The following is a 16,520-nucleotide window of genomic DNA, read 5'->3' as shown; positions in this document are numbered from 1 at the left end:
TTAATTATATAAAGGATGAGGAGTTCTGATTAATTACCCTGTTAATTTTTAATTATAACAGTACAAATATTTGGTACATATAGTTCAATTGTCTTTCAGTCTCTATTCAACAGCTATACTTTCTTTTTTTTGATTTTTTCTTTTTATTATTTAATACTACAGGGCAGTTGTTATCAAAACAGCATGGTACTGGTACAGAAACAGATGGATAGACCAATGGAACAGAATAGAAACACCAGAAATCAATCCAAACATCTACAGCCAACTTATATTTGACCAAGGATCTAAAACCAATTCCTGGAGCAAGGACAGTCTATTCAATAAATGGTGCTGGGAAAACTGGATTTCCACGTGCAGAACCATGAAGCAAGACCCCTACCTTTCTCCTTACACAAAAATTCACTCAACATGGATTAAAGACTTAAATCTACGACCCGACACCATCAAATTATTAGAGCATTGGAGAAACTCTGCAAGATATAGGTACCGGCAAAGACTTCTTAGAAAAGACCCCAGAAGTACAGGCAGTCAAAGCCAAAATTAACATTTGGGATTGCATCAAATTGAGAAGTTTCTCTACTTCAAAAGAAACAGGAAAGTGAAGAGGCAACCAACAGAATGGGAAAAAATATTTGCAAACTACGCAACAGATAAAGGGTTGATAACCAGAATCTACAATGAGATCAAGAAACTCCACAACATCAAAACAAACCACCCACTAAAGAGATGGGCCAAGGACCTCAATAGACATTTTTCAAAAAAGGAAATCCAAATGGCCAACAGGCACATGAAAAAATGTTCAAGATCACTAGCAATCAGGGAAATGCAAATCAAAACCTCAATGAGGTTTCACCTCACCCCAGTTAGAATGGCTCACATTCAGAAATCTACCAACAACACATGCTGGAGAGGATGTGGGGAAAAAGGGACACTAACCCACTGTTGGTGGGAATGCAAACTGGTTAAGCCGCTATGGAATTCAGTCTGGAGATTCCTCAGAAACCTGAATATAACCCTACCATACAATCCAGCCATCCCACTCCTTGGAATTTACCCAAAGGAAATGAAATTGGCAAACAAACAAGCTGTCTGCACCTCAATGTTTATTGCAGCTCAATTCACAATAGCTAAGACCTGGAACCAACCCAAATGCCCATCAACAGTAGACTAGAAAAAGGAATTATAGGACATGTACTCTATAGAATACTATACAGCAGTCAAAAACAATGAAATCTGGTCATTTGTAACAAGATGGAAGAATCTGGAAAACATTATGCTGAGTGAATTAAGCCAGTCCCAAAGGGACAAATATCATATGTTCTCCCTGATCGGCGACAACTAACTGAGCACCAAAGGGGAAACCTGTTGAAGTGAAATGGACACTATGAGAAACAGTGACTTGATCAGCTCTTGTCCTGTTGATGTACAATGTAATACTTTATCCATTTTGGTATTTTCTCTTTGTTTTGTTCTAGTACTATTGGTTGAACTCTGTAATTAACACACAATTATTCTCAGGTGTTTAAATTTTAACTGAAAAGTGATCCCTGTTAAATATAAGAGTGGGAATAAGAGAGGGAGGAGATGTACAATTTGGGACATGCTCAATCGGACTTGCCCCAAATAGTGGAGTTAGAATCATGCCAGGGGATCCCAATTCAATCCCATCAAGGTGGCATGTACCAATGCCATCTCACTAGTCCAAGTGATCAATTTCAGTTCACAATTGATCACACTGATAGGTCTAAGAGTCAAAGGGATCACACAAACAAAACTAGTGTCTGCTAATACTAGCTGATAGAATCAAAAAGGGAGAGAATGATCCATCATGGGAATCGAGATACACAGTAGAATCATAGAATGGCAGATGTCCTAAACAGCACTCTGGCCTCAGAATCAGCCCTTAAGGCATTCGGATCTGGCTGAAGACCCCATGAGAGTATTTTAGGCATGGAAAGCCAAGAAACTCTGGCAAAAACAAACAAACAAACAAACAAACAAAACCAAACCTAAATGGAAGATCTCTGCAAGTGAGATCCCAGTGGAAAGAACGGGGCCATCAAAGAAGGAGGTACCTTTCTCTGAAGGGAGGAGAGAACTTCCACTTTGACTATGACCCTGTCGGAATAAGATTGAAGTCGGTGAACTCAAAAGGCTTGCATAGCCTTGGCAACTCATGACTACAGCCTAGGGAGATTACTGACGCCATAAACAAGAGTGTCAAATTGTTAAGTCAACAACAGGAGTCACTGTGTACTTACTTCTCATGTGGGATCTGTCCTTAATGTGTTGTCCAATGTGAAGTAATACTATAACTAGTACTGAAACAGTATTTTACACTTTGTGTTTCTGTGTGGATGCAAACTGATGAAAGCTTTACTTAATATATACTGAATTGATCTTCTGTATATAAAGAAAATTGAAAATGAATCTTGATGTGAATGGAATGGGAGAGGGAGCAGGAGATGGGAGTGATGTGAGTGGGAGGGAAATTATGGGGGGGGTGAAGCCATTGTAATCCATAAACTCTACTTTGAAAATTTATATTTACTAAATAAAAAATAAAAACAAAAAAATTATTTAATAAATGTGAATTTACAAAGTTCAACTTTTGTATTGTTGTGGCTTTCCCCCCTCCAAAAGCTATACTTTCATACACATGAAAGAAGCCTTGAGATCTTTCCACATCTGCTAAAGATGCCAAATATATGTGTCTCATGTTTAGCATGTCTCAACACCCCAGCAATCCTTTCTATTTTTGGACAAGCACATAAGAAAAGTAGTTAGGTATTTCATCAAGTATCTGTCATCTGCCAGCCTCTGAAGTTAGTTTTACATAGAAACTTCATTTAATGCTTATAAACAATTCCTTTTTAGGCATTTAATACCTGAATTTTAGGAAATGAAGAAAAAAGGATTTAAGAGAAAGTGGGTAATTTATTCAAGATGTGTATTCAAATCCTGGCCCTCTAACTTGAAAATCCAAGTTGGCATCCTCAAGTAGGGACTCCCCTATTTACAGTGGCGACCTTTGGGACTAAAGAGAGTTCTTTGAAAATTGTACCTGCAGAATCAATGTCCTACAGACCACATTATACCATATTAGATATAAGTAGTGATATGCCATCAAATATTTAATAATACATCTTGGGGGAGGGCAGCAGGAGAAACCATATTTGTAAAATCTGCCAATTTCCATGGTGTGAGTATACCATTGATAGTTGACTGCAAGCTACCGGAAGTGGGAAGAGATGTTGCAGTTGGCTCTTGATAGCTGCATGGGTTAGCTCTTATGGATCATTGCTTTTCATCCAACAGTACATTAGGTTCACACTTTTGCTTAGCTTTTGAGTGTTCCTTTCTCAGGTACAGATAATTAATAAGTTATATGTGTGTTTTTCTTGTTGGTCAAAAGAGGAAGGGGTAGTTGAAAGAAGAGGGAATTTCAGCTCTTTTTGGAAGTTGTTTTATTACCAATTTTCTTATTGTTGTGATAGAGGCGAAATTACTTTTTTTTTTTTTACAATTCTTTTTTTTAAAAATTTTTAACTTTTATTTAATGAATATAAATTTCCAAAGTACAGCTTATGGATTACAATGGCTCCCCCCCCCCACACTTCCCTCCCACCTGCAACCCTCTCCTTTCCCACTCTCTCTCCTCTTCCATTCACATCAAGATTCATTTTCAATTCTCTTTATATACAGAAGATCAGTTTAGCATATATTAAGTAAAGATTTCACATTAAGGACAGAGATCCTACATGAGGAGTAAGTGCACAGTGACTCCTGTTGTTGACTTAATAAATTGACACTCTTGTTTATGACATCAGTAATCACCCTAGGCTCTTGTCATGAGTTGCCAAGGCTATGCAAGCCTTTTGAGTTCACCGACTCTGATCATATTTGGCCAAGGTCATAGTCAAAGTGGAAGTTCTCTCCTCCCTTCAGAGAAAGGTACCTCCTTCTTTGATGACCTGTTCTTTTCACTGGGATCTCACTTGCAGAGATCTTTCATTTAGGTCATTTTTTTTTTTTTTGCCAGAGTTTCTTGGCTTTCCATGCCTGAAATACTCTCATGGGCTTTTCAGCTGGATCCGCATACCTTAAGGGCTGATTCTGAGGCCAGAGTGCTGTTTAGGACATCTGCCATTCTATGGGTCTGCTGTGTATCTCACTTCCCATGTTGGATCGTTCTCTCCCTTTTTTATTCTATCAGCTAGTATTTGCAGACACTAGTCTTCTTTATGTGATCCCTTTGGTTCTTAGTCCTATCATTATGATCAATTGTGAACTGAAATTGATCACTTGGACTAGTGAGATGGCATTGGTACATGCCACTTTGATGGGATTGAATTGGAAACCCCTGGTATGTTTCTAACTCTACCGTTGGGGCAAGTCAGCTTGAGCATGTCCCGAATTGCACATCTCCTCCCTCTCTTATTCCCACTCTTATATTTAACAGCGATCACTTCTCAGTTAAGTTTCAACACCTAAGAATAACTGTGTATTGATTACAGTATTCAACCAAAAGTATTAAGTAGAACAAATAAAAAAAATACTAAGAGGGATAACATATTAAGTTGTTCATCAACAGTCAGGGCAAGAGCTGATCAAGTCACCATTTCTGATAGTGTTCATTTCACTTTAACATGTTTCCTTTTTGGTGCTCAGTTAGTTGTCACCAATCAGGGAGAACATATGATATTTGTCCCTTTGGGCCTGCTTATTTCACTCAGCATAATGTTTTCCAAATTGCTAGCCGGGATCACTTTTCAGTTAAAATTTAAACACATCAGCAGGTATGTTAAAGGTCTCATGGAGGATGAGGTGGTGGGTGTGGTGGTGTAGTGGGTTAAGCCACGGCTTGGTATGTTTACATCACATATTGGGTGTTGGTTCAATTTTTGGCAACTCTGCTTCCAATCTAGCTCCCTGCTAATATGCTTGGGGGCAGCAGATGATGGCTCAAGTATTTGAGACCTTTCCACCCCCATGAGATGCCCACTCTGCATTTGAAATAAATTTTTTAAAAATCTTACAAAACAATTTAATAGTCTAGGATTGTTTTCTAGAAAGTACACTGTTAAAAATATTCTTGGGCTGGTGTCACGGCTCACTAGGCTAATCCTCCGCCTGCAGCACTGGTACCCTGGGTTCTAGTCCTGGTTGGGGTACCAGTTGTGTCCCGGTTGCTCCTCTTCCAGTCCAGCTCTCTGCTGTGGCCCAGGAAGGCAGTGGAGAATGGCCCGAGTCCTTGGGCCCTGCACCCACATGGGAGACCAGGAGGAAGCACCTGGCTCCTGGCTTTGGATTGCCACAGTGTGCCGGCCATAGTGGCCATTTTGGGGGGGGTGACCCCATGGTAAAGGAAGACCTTTCTCTCTGTCTCTCTCTCTCTCTCACTGTCTAACTCTGCCTGTCAAAAAATATATATTCTCATACACAAGATATCCCAGCTTGTGGGTGTCTTATTTATTAGTGCAATTTTCGTGTATTTATTTAGGTCTTAATTTTTTTTATTGTTTGTTCTTGGATTTTAAAACAACACTATGATTCTTCTGCTAGCTGGCTGAGTGAATATGGAAATATTGTTAGATTTCTTTTAACTCAGTTTTACCTTGTTAAACTGAGCAGTTTACAAAGTAAACACCATGTAGCAGGATTAAATGGTTTGCCATGTAAACACCCTGTAGCAGGATTGAATAGTATTGCCCATGATTCTATTACATACGTGACATAAGGAAAGACTCACTGAAAGGAAACCTTGGGTGCAAGATAGCGAGATTTAATGGTTCTTTCAATATTTAGTTCCTGTATATCCTGTTCCTGCTTTCTGGGTCTCTCAAAATTTCAATGTAAACCAGAGTTGCTCAACCTCAATGAGTTAACATTTGGCGCATACAATTCTTTGTCGTGGGAGTGCTGTCCTATGCATTGTTGAGTGTTTGGCAGTGTCTTTTGTCTCTCTGCACTAGAGAGCAGTGTCACTATGAAGTGCAACAACCAGAAATGTCTCAGAAACGTTCGAATGACCCATGCCAGGGGCCGGAGTGAGGGAGGGGAGAGTGTTGAGAATCACCTCATTATATTACAGATGCCATGAGTTGTTATTTTAGGTGAATGACCGCTTCCATTGTCCTTTCAATTAGTCCAGAATTGTGTTGAGCCCATTTTGTTGGGAAATATTTATTGAGCTCCTCTTATCACTCAGACACTGTTTTAGGTGTTTACCATACATCATTGAACAAACAAGATGAAGATCCCTGCCCTCATGGAGCTTATGTTCCAGAGAGGAGGCAGAAACAGCACATAACAAGCACAACTTGTCCCCACCACGTAAGGCATGTGTTAGGAGTTATGAGAGAAGAAAGAGACCAGGTAAAGTAGGTATGAAAGATGGTAGGAAGGAGTTACGGTTGTGACTGTCAATGTGGTTGTTAAGTCCTCAATGAGAAGGTAACATTTGGGAAAAGCTTTGGAAGTTGATGATATCTGTGGAAAAACCCTTCAGGAAGAGGGAACAGTCGGTGTAGAGTCTCTGAGGCAGGAGCATGCCTGGCTGTCAGAGGAAGTGTGAGGAGGACAGTGTGGCTGAAGCAGAGTGAGTGTGGGCAAGGACAAAGGAGTCAAGGGGGCCAGAACGCACAGAGCCTGAAAGCGTAGGAGCGACGTCATCCGATTCCTCTAACACATTTAGGATCTTCCACTGAGACTGGTCTGTGGTGGTGGGCAGGGGAATGGCACTGGTGGAAGCAGGGAGATCTATGAAGGGCCTCCTGGAGACAGGAGACAGATGATGATGCTGTGATAAGGGGCTGGGCTTGGGGTATATTTTGTAGGTAAAAACGACAGAATATTTTGAGACTCAGCTGCAGAATTTGAGAAAAGTTTTAGCACTATCACCTGAAAAAGATGGAGCTGTCATCAGTGCAAGTGGAGAAAATTATAAAGGAGGCTGAGGGTGATGAGTTGTGATGTTTATTGAACAAATAATGGAGACTTCCAGCAGATGGTTTGATCTCTAAATCTGGTGTTTGAGTGAAGGTCAGGACTTGATATTTAAGAGTATAACAGTAGGAGTTTCAAGAGTCAGTTTGGATAAAAGAAGACAGAAAAGTAGAAAGTAGAAAGAGGAAGGAAGAACCAAGAGAGACTGAGAAGGGACAAGTACTTAAATAGGAAAAATCCAGAGAACTCTGTTTTGGGACAAGCCCAGAAAGGAGGGATGGTCGGTCATGACAAATGCTTTTAAATCCAGTAAATGAGGCCTGAGAACAAACCACAGGGTGTTGAAATGTGGAGGTGATTGGTGACTTTGATAAGAGTGGTTATGCCTCAAGGATGAATGGAATGGGTTTAAGGGAGACTGAAACAGCAATGGTGTGAGTAGGCATCCTTGTCTGGTTCTGGATCTCAGTGGGAATGCTTACAACTGTTCTCTATTCAATAGGATGCTGGCCATGGGTTTGTCCTAAATTGCCTTGATTGTGTTGAGGACTGTTCCTTCTATTCCCAAGTTTTCTTAGAGTTTTCATCATGAAAGAGTGTTGTATTTTTTCAAATGCTTTCTCTGCACCTATTGAGATAATCATGTGGTTTTTGTTCTTCAATTTGTTAATGTGATGTATCACATTAATTGATCTGTGAAAGTTGAACCATCCCTGCGTATCAGGGATAAATCCCGCTTGGTCTGAGTGAATGATCTTTCTGATGTGTTGTTAGATTCGTTTGACTAGTATTTTTCTTAAAGATGTATTTATTTATTTGAAAGTCAGAGTTACACACACACACACACACACACACACAGAGGTCTTCCATCTGACGGTTCACTCCCCAATTGGCAGCAATGGCTGGTGCTGTTGATCCGAAGCCAGGAGCCTCTTCCGGGTCTCCCACATGGAAGGGGCCCAAGGACTTGGACCATCTTCTACTGCTTTCCCAGGCCATAGCAGAGAGCTGGATCGGAAGTGGAGCAGCCAGGTCTCAAACTGGCACCCATATGGGATGCTGGTACTGCAGGCAGCAGCTTTACTCACTACGCCACAATGCCAGCCCCATTGGCTAGTATTTTGTTGAAGATATTTGCGTCTATGTTAACCAGGGAAATTGGCTTTTGTTAATTGTTTTTTTGTGTGTGTGTGTTTTTAGTTTTTTTTGTTTTGATTTTTTTTCTCTTTTTCGTTTTCTCCATCATACAAAGTGTTGAACTCATAACCTAGAATAGAGCTACTCTTCTGTGTATAAAGTTAAATGAAAATAGATCTTAGTAAAAACCAAGACTGGGAACAGGAGAGGGAAGAGGAGGAGGGGTGGGAGTGTGGGTGAGAGCAGGTACGGTGGAAAAAATTACTGTGTTCCTAAAGTTGTATTTATCAAATGCATGTGAATAAAAAGAGAGAATGGAGAGAAACTTGAGACAGTGTGTACATGCATACAGCTCTTTCAAGGAGTTTTTGTATAAATGGAAAAAAAGTAAATGCAAAGTGGCAGCTGACATAGGAAGCAGAAGTGAAAGGAAGTTTTGGTTTTAATATAGAGCAAATTTAAGAAAAGAGGCATGTTTTTATCTCAGAAAGGTCCAGTGGAAGCAAGGACTGATGACATAGACGAGGATATGGATAGCTGTGATGGCCTTGAGTGGGGAGGAGCGATGTGCTGGGAACACATGATGAGACTAGCTGTAGAGAGATTTCTATAGATGTTTGTTAGATAAAAAAGCAGAAGCTTGAGAAAGACCAATAAATTTTGAATTAGTCATTCAATAGAGAATAAAATGCATCATGATATTTTCTTATGGGAAAATTTTTCTATGTAATATTCTAGCTTTCGTTTTAGAGATCTTTTATCTCTGATGAAATTTAATTCTAGATATTTTCTAGAATAGCTGTTGGAAATGGAATGCTTTCTTGATTTCCTCTTTAGATAATTTGCTATTGGTATGTAACAGTGCCACAGAACTTTATATGTTGTCTTTGTATCCTGCAACTCTGCTAAATTTATTACTTTAAATAGTTCTTTGATAGCATCTTTAGAGCTTTTTAAAAAAATATTTATTTATTTGAAAGGCAGAGTTATAGAGAGGCAGAGGTGGAGAGAGAGAGAGAGAATGAGAAACTTCCATCCCCTGGTTCACCCCCCAAGTGGCTGTAATGGCCAGAGCTGGGCCTATCCGAAGCCAGGAGTCAGGAGCCTCTTCTGGGTCTCTATGTGGGTACAGGAGCCCAAGGACGTGGGCCATCCTCCACTGCTTTCCCAGACCACAGCAGAGAGCTGGATCGGAAGTGGAGCAGCAGGACTTGAACCGGCACCCATATGGTATGCTGGCACTTCAGGTGGTGGCTTTACCTGCTACACCACAGTGCTAGCCCCTAGGGTTTTCTGTATATAAGATCCTGTCAGATGCAAACAGTGACAATTTGACTTTGACTTTGACTTCCAATTCCTTTCCAATTGGATGCCCTTGATTTCTTTCTCTTTCTTATCTGCTCTGAAAAGGACTTCCAGTACTGTGTTCGATACAAGTGGTGAGAGTGGGCATCCTTGTCTTTCTCCCCAGACCTAAGCGAGAACACCTGTAGCTTTTTCCCTATTCAGTATGATGTTAGCTGCTGTTTTGTTATATGTGGCCTTTATTATGTTGAAGTGCATTCCTTCTATATCTAATTTGTTCAGAGCTCTTAATATGGACGGGGTTTATCAATGCCAATGATCTTAAGATGCTTATCCTTCATTCTGTTAGTGTGGTATATTATATTTAGTGATTTGTATTTCTTGAACCATGTTTGTATTCCTGGGATGAATCCCATTTGATCATGGTGAACAATCTTTTTAAGATGTTGTTGAATTCAGTTTGCTAGTATTTTTTAAAGGATTTTTGCACTTATATATTATATAGATATTGGCCTGTAGCTTTCTTTTCTGGTTGTGTCTTTGATTTGAATATCCAGGTCATTCTAGTTTTCTAAGATGAGTTAGGAAGAATTTCCTCAGTTTTGATTTATAGTAATTCAGAAAGAATTAGTGTTAATTATTGTAGCATTCAGCAGTAAAGCACTCTGATTCTGGACATCCTTTGGCAGGAGACTTTATATTAGTGATTCAATCTTGTTACTCATTATTGGTCTGTTTATGTGTTCAGTGTTGGTAAGGTGTACCTGTCCAGAAATTTGTCCATTTCTTCTAGGTTATCAAATATAGTCATATAATTCTCCATAATTATCTCCAATAATCATTTGCATTTCTGTGGTATCAGTTATATTGTCTCCTTTTTCTTCTCTAATATTACTTATTTGAATAGTCTTCCTTTTCTCCCCTAAGAAATTCTAATTTTGTTCATCTTTTCGAAGAACTGGCTTTTCATCTTACTGATATTTTGTATAGTTTTTAAAGTCTATTTCATTTATTTCTACTCTGATTTTTGTAATTTGTTCCTTTCTACTAATTTTTGGTTTGGCTTCCTTTGTGGCTGACCTTCTGGAAATTCTAAGCAGTCCACTAATTTTCTCTGAGCCTATGAATTCTTCTACTGTGTCACCAGTGGTTGGCATCTCAAGATGAAGTTTGCTGCAATTTCTATAAATAATGTCATCAGTGCTCAATGACACCCTGAGTTCAGATTCATTCATTCAATGTCTACACCTGTGTACTGCTCAGCATGAACTAGAGAGGTATCAAAAAAGGGGTGCTGCATCCCTACAAGTCTCTCCCCAGAGCTGGGAAGGCCAGATGCCCAGTCCTATGACACCAATGCTACGATGCTAGATCGTACTTGGAGCTCACAGCCTGTGAATGACCAGTGCCACACAGCCCACACTGCTACAGTCTGCTGCTGAGACAGACTTGCACCCTAAGCTGCTAAAACTAGCCGCAAGTGATGTTTGCTGGGATGCTGTGTCCTCTTAGCTGGAGCAATGGGACTCTACTTGGTAGGAGAGAAAGAACAAAGGTCTCACCCACTATGTTTCCGCCAAACAGTGACCGTTATAATCTGCCTAGTGTTGAGTTTTACCAGCCCAGCACTGAGTCCCAAGACATGGTCCTGTGATTCCTTGCTCTGTGCTGAGGTTGGGAGAGGATGATAAAGGCAGGCTGCCCAGACTGGCATGAGGTTGTGTCACACCTGGGCCTCATAATTACGAGACTTTGTGTGCTCTTAGGAGTACTTGCTAGGTCCACATGAAGCTGGCGAGGATACTGCAAGAAATGATCCATAGCCCTGGGCCAGAGATCTCTGACGCCAGAGCGAAACAGAGGCTCTGTCTGCAAGCACTGGCCTGGGGGTAGAGATTTTTGGATATTTTTCAGGTGCAAGAAGTCATAGCAGTAGCTAGGCTCTGACTCCCAAGGCAAGGTCCTAAGCTCCCTTTTCTGCCCTATCTGGAATGTTTTGCTACTGTCTGCTGGAGGTTAGGGGAGGGGGGGTGGGAGTTTCCTGGCTAGGGAGGATGCAAAAACTCAGTAGGTATGAATATGGGTGTAAGGGACAAGAGGCCAGGTCAAACACTGTTTCTTTTTCTTTTTTCGCCTTGCCTCGCCTCGCCTCGCCTCCCCTCGCCTCGCCTCGCCTCCCCTCCCCTCTCCTCCCCTCTCCTCCCCTCTCCTTACCCCTCCCCTCCCCATCCCCATCCCCCCATCCCCTCCCCTCCCTTCCCCTCTCATCTCCTCTCCTCTCCGCTCCTCGCTCCTCTCCAATCCCCTGCCCTCCAATCCCCTCCAATCCCCTCCCCTCCCCTCCCCTCCCCTCCCCTCCCCTCCAATCCCCTCTCCCCTCCAATTCCCTCTCCCTCTCCACTCCAATTCCCTCTCCCCTCCCCTCCCCTCCCTCTCTCTATCTCTTTCCCTTTCTTTCTCTTTCTTTCTAAGATTTATTTATCTTTTTTAAAGGCAGAGTTACAGAGAGGCAGAGAGAGAGAGAGGTCTTCCATCTATTAGTTCACTCCCCAAATGGCTGCAATGGCCAGAGCCGAGCGGATCCGAAGCCAGCACCCAGGCGCTTCTTCCAGGGCTCCCACACGGGTGCAGGGGCCCAAGCACTTGGGCTGTCTTCTACTTATTTCCCAGGCCATAGCAGAGAGCTGGATCAGAAGTGGAGCAGCCAGGATTTGAATTGGTGCCCATATGGGGTGCCAGCACTGCAGGATTTGGCTTTACCCACAATGCCAATCCCTAAAAACTGGTTTTTACTATGGTGGCCTGCTACTGGATTTCAAGTCTAAAGTCTGGACATAATTCCTCTCCCTCTCCCGTTCCCAAATAGGAAGTGTCTCTCTCTGTGCTACTTAGGGTAGGGGAGGTGTCACACAGCAATTCCTTCCTGCCTGCCTTCTTCAATGTGTCTTTCCTTATCGTTATACATACATACGGTTTATATTGTTATATAAACCAGGAACGCTGGCCTCTCACCTGGCTTCCATAGCTGTTGTGGAGCTGCCTGGGTGGGTGTATGAATAGCTCTTCCAGTTGGTGTCTCTGTTGTGGGATGATCATCCAAGCAAGACTCTCTGCTGCCATCTTGCTGTGCCTTGTGATTGCTTTGTTCCCGAAGGCATCACTGTATGTGATTATAGAAACTTCCTTATATCTGATTAGGAAAAGTAACACGAGTGGGCAATGAAATATGCAATGTGCTGTTGGCCTAAGTGGTCCAGTTTCATTAATTCACCCTCTTTTTAAAATTAAATTCTTGCTTCTTTCTCTTAGGGATGCTGTAGATGAAATGTCCCTTGAGACTATAACAATATTTTTTTGTTATGACTTTGCTTTGGAGAATAACGGAACAGAGTAAAATGTGTTTTTACCTCAGATTGTTACAACTGAAAATTACAAAGTAGTCTGCTTCCTCAATACATGTTCATTTTTTCTTTCACGACAGGGTTTGTTTTGTTCTCAAATGGAAGTGCTGTGTGATACTTAAATTTTTACAGCAACAGAATCCTGTTTGCAAAGAACTGTCATTAAAACTCCACTTAACGGCTGGTGCCATGGCTCAATAGGCTAATCTTCCACCTTGCAGCACCGACACACTGGGTTCTAGTCCCAGTCGGGGCACCGGATTCTGTCCCAGTTGCCCCTCTTCCAGGAGAGTTCTCTGCTGTGGCCAGGGAGTGCAGTGGAGGATGGCCCAACTACTTGGGCCCTGCACCCCATGGGAGACCTGGAGAAGCACCTGGCTCCTGGCTTCGGATAAGCACGGTGCGCCGGCTGCGGCGGCCATTAGAGGGTAAACCAATGGCAAAGGAAGACCTTTCTCTCTGTCTCTCTCTCTCACTGTCCACTCTGCCTGTCAAAACAAAAACAAAAACAAACCAAAGCTCCACTTAACACTGTTATTTCTTTTGGATAAATGTCTTCAAAGAAGTTGAAATGGATAAGATTTATTTATTATTTATTTAATGAAAATCAAGGAGTTTTTTTTGTGAGCACAAACTGAGTTCAGGGGTTGGGGACAGCAGCTACACCCTCATAACCTTGGCCGCAGCCTATCGATGGCCTGTGTTTTGTTTCAGTTAAACTATCAAGGAAAATCATAGTGATATAGAGAAGTACTGCGAAGGCCAGCACACTTTTATTCAGCTTATTTGGTAATCTTTGGATGGTTGAAAAGTTCATAGGATGCGTTTATTATTAAAGATGAATCAAAATTTCTGTAAGAATCACTAATGTCTCATAACGGATTGAATTCCTTTTAATAAAACAGACATGCAGTATGCAAAACTTGTAGCAAAGCCTCTTCTTCACACGGTGTAGTTGCCAGTGGACCGGTTGTATTCACTGGTTTGCAGTAGGCTCTCTGTTGCAGTGTATGTCTGGGTAGGCTCGTACCCCTGCACTGGGTAGATGTTCGGCATTTTGTTGACTATAGCACATGAGTCCTTTTGTGGACTTTGTGAAAGCATTGGCCTCTTTGAATTCAACAACAGACCAATACCAGAAAACCTTTCTCATCATCTACATGTTTCTAAAGAACTTTAACTGCACAGCACAAAAATGTGTGACTCCATGAGCACCAGTCCCTGGATGGTGGCTTCAGCAGGTTAAAGCTTGGCTTGGAGCACTTACAAATGCAATTTGTATCTAGCATTTGCAAGATAGTAAAGCATGTCTTTGGAATACTGGATTACATAGAATACAGTTTGAAAACATCCCACATTGTGCAAATGGCAAGAGATACAATACTTTTAAGACGTCCCTGGGCACTCTGCCGCGTTCACACATTCGCTTTATGAATTTGGTCATGCAGTGTAGCTTCCCTGAGCCTTTATTTTCTCATCTGGAAAATATGGACTATGACTCTTACCACATCTAATTTTTGTTTAGATCAAATTCTTTATCACATGTCAAAGTATTCAGTAGCTAATGCAATAGCTGGCATAGAGAAGGCATGCATTAAAAGCTATTTTCCTCTAAGTCTCAAGTGTTGAAAAATAAAAAAGGAGTTTCTTAAGCCATATAAAAGTAGAGAGAAAAGAGAAAAATCATAGTTTGGAGGAATGAAGGGGATTATGATTTGATTTCAGGGGAAAAAAGTGATTTCATCACCGAGAATTATTTCCTAAAAGAACATTTGTAATAAAACATTTGCTTTTGGAAATGAATGGGAGTGTGTCGAACACCAGACTGAATGCTCTGACCCGTATGTCTACCTAATTTTACAAATCAGCTATTCCATTTTAAGAGTCAATTAAAAAAAAAAAAAAACCTCCATGTTCTCTAGCTTTCCAGGAAAGCTCCATAAAGCAGTCAACAAAAGACAGAACTGCACAAAAGAGGCTGCACTTTAATCTTGCGTTTGTGATTTACAATTAAGCCTAGTGCTTTGTAGCTGAAGGCTCTTAGCAGCGCTGCCTTCCATTGGGCAGGCCGACCTGGGTCAGTTCATTATCTTCAGGCTGGGACTGCACATTGAAGAGCCATCTCACTGTCCATTTGGGGAAACCACCTCGTCTCTGCAAGTCCAAATGAACCCATATCCCCTGAACTAACTTTGCTTCACATGTAAGAAAGAGCCAAGAATTTCCATAGTTTTATGACTCTCAGGTATTTAAATCTATGGGCCAGTTCAGTGATACAAAAGATTACGTGTTAATGGTTCCGAAACTTTGCTGCATACCAGCATCATCAAGGGAGCTTGTTTATGGAAAACATTTGCAGGATTTACTCCAAAAATGCTGACTCAGGTGCAAGCATTTGACTCTGCTGGTGAAAGAAAGCCAAGTCCATTGTAAGCAGACGTACTGTGAGACCAACATACACAAAACATGCTTTACTTTAGCTGTGAGGCAAATGTATTGCTTTTTGAGCCCCAGGCACATGTGGATTTGGATGGTAGTTTAATTTATTCAAGTCCTCACTCCTCTCTTTGACCTTGACTCCTTAGGGTAGCCGTTCATGGCTACACATGAGTACTCAGTCATTTAAAAAATATCCTTTGTTTTGAATTCCTGCCTTCTTATCTCCCTGCAGGGACCCTGAACCTTTTATTCCCTACTGCTTCCAGAAGTCCTTCACTTTTTCTTCTTGGCCTCCTACCAAATTTCTGATCTTGGGGGTAAAGGTGGGATATTGAGGGACACACTCTGGATCCTGCTGATGGAGTAGCTACAAGAAAATTGGACTGTACGCTTGTGTCAAAATTGAACTCTTTGCACATATTTCCTGAATTTGATTATGTCAAAGAATCCTGAGTTGCATTAGCCAGTATCTTCCTATTCCCTAATATTTATACATGTCCTGACCCAGGGTGGAAAGAAGGGGGAAGGATCATACAATCTTGTCCCATTTTGTTATATATTCTTCCCAATGTTAGCTTTGGTTTTCATTTTTTCTTATTATGAAGCCTTTCAAACGCAAAGAGAAGCAGCAGACAATAGCTTAGTGAGCAGTTCTGCACCTACCGTGCAGAATTGGCAGATATCAGCATTTTGCTCTGGTTGAATTCTGACTCGTGGTTGTTGGTAAACTGACAGAATTTACTAAAGCTGATCACCTGAATATCCTGGAATCCTGCAGTTCTACCCTGAGGTGCATGCCCAATGGAATACCTGCATATGTGCACTGGTAGACATAAACAAAAACGTTTATAGTGATAATCCTGAGTCCCAAACTGCAGACCAAACGTTTAACCAAACAAGAAAACGTACTGAATTGTGGTGTAAATATTGTCTGTATAATGTCAAGTTAAACAGTAATGAAAATAAGAAACTATTGTTGCACTCACAGGGTAAATTAGTCTCTCAGACACAATATCATATTAAGTGAAAAAAGATTCAAAAGAGTATACATTGTATGACTATATATATATTAAGATTTATTAGTTTCAAAATACAGTTACACAGGGAGAAGGAGAGACAGAGATCTTCCATCTGCTGGTTCACTCTCCAAATGACTGCAACTGCTGGGGCTGCGCCAAGCAGAAACCAGGAGCCTGGAACTCCATCCACTTCTCCCTGCCAGGGGCTCAAGTGCTTGGGCCATCATCTACTGCTTTCCCAGATGTATTAACAGGGAACTGAATCAGAAAT

Source organism: Oryctolagus cuniculus, chromosome 13 (assembly GCF_051225735.1).
Source record: "Oryctolagus cuniculus isolate XC-2025 breed Fujian yellow rabbit chromosome 13, ASM5122573v1, whole genome shotgun sequence".
Classification (NCBI taxonomy): Eukaryota; Metazoa; Chordata; class Mammalia; order Lagomorpha; family Leporidae; genus Oryctolagus; species Oryctolagus cuniculus.
Note: the sequence above shows the minus strand (reverse complement) of the source record.